The sequence below is a fragment of the Miscanthus floridulus genome, chromosome 19 (genome assembly GCF_019320115.1).
Source record: "Miscanthus floridulus cultivar M001 chromosome 19, ASM1932011v1, whole genome shotgun sequence".
Classification (NCBI taxonomy): Eukaryota; Viridiplantae; Streptophyta; class Magnoliopsida; order Poales; family Poaceae; genus Miscanthus; species Miscanthus floridulus.
This window is the reverse complement of record NC_089598.1, coordinates 65,484,125-65,489,277: the sequence shown is the minus strand read 5'-3', so window position 1 is coordinate 65,489,277 and position 5,153 is coordinate 65,484,125.

The window sequence follows — 5,153 nt, the reverse complement described above, 5'->3', positions numbered from 1 at the left end:
TGGCTGATGATCAGCTAGCCGCTTTGGTCGTTCAAGGGATGCTACCAACATGGAAAGAAAAACTGCTAGGACAAGAATTTGACTACTTGGGTCAATTGGCTCAACAAGTGGCAGCGCTCAATAGCCAATTCCAGAGTATGCGCAGAGATACCTGATTCCAGAAGAGTACCATAGTGGCCGAAACTTATAATCCATATTCAGCCGATGATGATTATGAAGATGAAGAAGAAGAGGTTGTCGCGGCTAAACGAAATTAGGGCAAAAAGATAGTAATGGTACCAAACCTTGAGGAAGAGGAGTCAAGGAGAGCTATGACTTTGAGGTCACAAAATCATACAAGCTCTTTGATTTCTTGCTTGAGAAGGGACAGATCAAGTTGCCCGATAATGATATTATGTTGCCCCCTGATCAGTTGAAGAATAAGAAGTTCTACAAGTTCCATAATGCTACTTCTCATTCCACTAATGAATGCAGAATTTTCCAACAACATATACAGGGGGCTATTCAGCAAGGAAGACTCAAATTTGATACGCCTCGGAAAATGAAAGTTGATGATAATCCTTTCCTAGGAGATAAAAACATGGTCGATGCTAGGCTGCTCAAAGGAAAGACTAAGGTCTTGACATCAACCAAATCAAGAGAAGCTGGAATAGTCGATCCTAAGATGCAAATATCAGCTGACGAATATAGAGAAATTAGAAGACGTCGCGACAAGCAAAAGAGCCGATATGAGCAGGGAGAAACGTCAAAAGGTGGGGTGACAAAGCCACGGGTTACATCTCGAGTTCTGTTGAATAAATGACAGTGGCAGAAGGAAAAGGATTATCAGCGTTGGTTAGAAGAACAAGAATTCCAATGTCAATAGGAAAAAGAGAGGTATGAAAGAAAGCAAGCTGAATCGCATTGGAATTGTCCTTTCTTTAGACATTGCTGGAACAAAGGTTTGAAGTTGCCTACCAGGAATAACTATCTAGAGAGCAGCGATCAATATTGGGAGTTTAGGCAATCTCAAGTCAACCGCCGGTCTATCCGTGCTCAAGATGCATATCATCATAGTAACATGGATCGGTGCTTAAAAAATGGAAGTGTTCATAATCGGCTTGGGAAAAGAGTTATTGATCAAGACTAGGCTGATTATGAAGAAGGCAACGAGAGAGAATATGTTTGGCAGGAAGGCCAATGGTGTCTAGGAGGTTTGATAAGAAGCCAGAAGAGAAGGGTGCAACGCCTAAGGAATAGAGAGTTGGAATAGGCTCAGGCATTCGGTAAACCTCAAGTATTGCGTGCTAAGCAAACAGCCGATAGAAGACAACCATCGGCTAATATTCAAATGGCTTTTCTGTTGCCATCAGAATTCAGAGCTCCGGCAGATCAAGAAGTTTATTCAAATTTTGATGAATCGGAGTATGAAGAGATAGTTGCCAAGTAGACGGTTATACAGCAGGCTATATTTGATAAACCAATCAAGCATCGACACTTAAAAGCTTTATATGTAAAAGGTTTGGTTGATGGGAAGCCGATGAACAAGATGTTGGTGGACGAAGGTGTTTCTATCAATCTCATGCCTTACACCACTTTTTATAAACTTGGCAAGGGACCTAGAGATCTGATTGAGACTGACATGATGCTTAAGGACTTTGGGGGTAATGAGTCTAAGACCCGGGGGGCAATGAATGTCGAACTCACATTTGGGAGTAAGACTCTGCTCACCATATTCTTTGTCATCGATGGAAAATGGTCATATAATTTGTTCCTTGGTCGTGATTGGATTCATGCGAACTGTTGTGTACCATTGACCACGTATCAGTGTTTGATTCAATGACATGGAGATGATGTCGAGCTAGTTCACGCTGATGAGTCTGTGAGTATCGCAACAGCCGATCTAGTATTTTGGGAACTAGGAGACTTCGAATGCTTTTTTTGGCAAGTTATGGGAAGGAGGCTTCAATGAGATCAGTAATGAAGGCCAATAGCCGATCCATGCAATCGGCTCTGAGAGTTTGTTTTGATAAATAATAATGGCTTCGCATCGGCCGTTGGATTAAGGGGAGTAAGCATTGGTCTAGGAGATAGGCTTAGGCCGACGTATGTGAACGCTAAGTCAAATCATAAGTGCAATCTAGAGTTGATAAATCTATTAAAGGAAGTTTTGTTTCGCTTAATGAGATGCTTGGCCTAGACCGTTTGATCGTTTAACCTTTTGTCTGAAAAGTGCTAATGCAACCTATCAATGGCGATCGATGAAAGATATTTGAAGGGACATTATCCTAACATTTGATCAACACTTGATAGCCGATTCGTGTAGTCGTAGGCTCTAATAGCTGGTACGAGAAAGGTATCGCCTCTAGTTCAAAAAATAAAGATATTTGAATATATGAAAGCCGATACGATATGTATTGCCTCCAGAGCAAAAACAAAAATAAAGACATTCATGACACATACAGGGGCATTACACTGAGACATATTCATGAAAGAACAGAAGGTTTCATTCATTAGTTTGCCCTAGATACAAGCTAATCGAAGACCTTGTTCACCACATCTTGAGCAGATGTGATGTCCACAATGGCCTCCACCGCGATGATAAACTCCTCAAGTGAATCCTCATGCTCCTCGGGGCTGTTGCCCATTGGGAAACCAGTCTCCATGGCATGGAGCTCGTACTCGATCTAGACTTGTGCCGTGGTCAGCGCCACCAATGCAACATGATGAACGCCGTGGAGGGCGATCTCCTAAACACAGGCCAGAATATCTTGGAGGCGAGCATTGATGAGGGGACCCCGAGCATTGACGGCGTCCACGGCCGCATTCACCACCAGTTGGAGGGACTCCAACTGCACTATTAGGGCTGATGATCACATAAAACAGAAGAACTATTAAGATAAAGATAGTGGAAATCAGAATAAAAGCGTTCATGGAACTCATCTTACCCACCACCGTGGTGTCAGACTCGGCTAGCCATGCTCGAACAGCACTGCCTCCTCCTCGGCCGCATGAAGGGCAGCCTGAGAGACCCCGAGGCGGATCTCAAGCTAGCCATTTTCCTGAGTCACCTTGGCATAGCGGTTCTAAGCCGCCCTCCACTCTCGAAGGAAATGATGGGTGTCATTGCCATTGTACGAGTCAGAGGAATCCAACGATGAGGCCGGCGTAGAAGATGCAGCATCAGAGGGCTCACCGGCCCTAGGAAGAGGACAAAGACTATCGTTCAAAATGAATCTATAGACAAATCAGAATAGTCCATCATCACAAACAAAAGATGTTGATCTCACCTCGTGCGTCGAAGGCATTGGATTGCTGGCATGTTTTCCTCCGAAATCTCCTCCGTTGCATGCTTGCCTTGGCTGTCCTCACTGACCATCGAATCTACAAGAAGGGGAAAAGGATGCTACAAAGAGCAAGGGTAGAGAAGTGCAAAGGAATAGGAGTGGTTGCAAGTGTAGATGTGTTCGAGGCCAAAGCCCTCGGTTGGTATTTGAAGCCACGGAGAGAAGAGGTGGATGCCTCGGGACGTGCCAAAGGCAACCGCAATTAATAGAAGGTGAAGTGCTACCTCACTAATGTCGAAGAGAATATAGCATTGGGCGACTAAGGATAGAAGATCGAGGGGTTCTATTAATAAAGGCTATGTTTTTAGACCTAATTGGATTAAGATCGGGAGTCTGGAATCGGCTATTTTCAAATCCGCTCTTTAGCCGAAACAAAGAAACACAGTGAGGCAACAGAAAGTATGATTATCATTGATTCTACATGAAACATATGTTGATACACGAATTACAAGTCTAAAACATCCTAGATCGCTTTCAACACTTCTAGTCGAATAGCATCAACTTCTGTGATCTATTGTTTATCTTCTTCGGTTGATCTAGGAATGCTCTCGAAGCTACTTTGGATGGCTCTGCCTTCTCTGACTTTGGTAAGCAGTTCCTATTTCTTTTGTTGAATGGCATCAGGTATTTGAGTTAGGGTGGACTTATGACGATCAACGGCAGCCTTCACATTTTCTAGCTCCTTCTCAAGGTCTGCCCGCCTGGCTTCCAGTTGAGACAATTCTGGGTAAAAACTAAGGGAGGAGTTCTTCAAGTGATCAATCAACTGTGTCAGTTCTTTAGCCTCTTGCCTGTTGGAGTTCCCCTTGGTCAACAAAGTTTCATGATCGAACAGATTCCTCTGAGCTTGTTTCACGCTTAGGACCTGATCTTCAAAAATAGATAGAGTGGATAAAACTATAGAGAGAACCAGAGATGGGTTACACTTAATGGCCAAGAAGGCTCTATGTGTTGAATTAGTGTGTTGGATCAAATCGGCTATATTCTTCTCAAAAATTGGCAGAACATTTCTTAGCTGATTTTTGGTCTCTTCTCACAAAACTTCCTTGGAAGAGGTGGATGATGATCTGATTTCATCCTCATCGAGATACTCTTCAAGATTGAAAGAGTAACTCAGGGCTAGAAGATTGATTGCCTATGTATAAGGAAATCATGATTAGGGGGTTTAAATCAGTTTATAACAAATGGATGGCAAAGAGGATATAGTACCTTCTCTGTAGTAGCCTCTATCTAAAAAGAAGAAACAACCAATGGAATCAAGATTTCATTCCTCATTTCCTAGAAATCGAATAAAATAAATTTGAGGACAAAGGAAATACAGCGTAGCGACCAACATTTTGAGAATGGGGACTTGAAAGCATACCTCGGGGATGTGGTTGATGGTCGCCATTACCGCTGGGATGGATGCGAATCTGAAGAAGACCGCATGAATAAAACTTGATAGGGCAGAAGATTTGCTAGGGTTGAAGCTTTAGCGATGACGACATTGGCTGTTGAGATTTGCTCAAAAGAAGGGGAAAGCAAACAGGCCGAGTGAGTCGAAAAAGATACTATTGGGACATTATATGAGACTCGGCCCAAAAAGTTGGGAGTCACACGTATATCTCGGAGTAAAACGGTTGCGGCGTGGTAAACAGATAAATAGGAATTTTGGAATAAAATCATTTTTATCCCAAAATTGGGGGGCATGTGTTTACACCAAAATTTGGAGAGAAAATGCGAGAACTCGAAGCTTACATAATTTTGTCAATCAAAGACTCGATTGCATGAAGATTGATATCAACTGATTCAAAGGAAACACTGGAATCGGCTCTCTTTGGATGACGT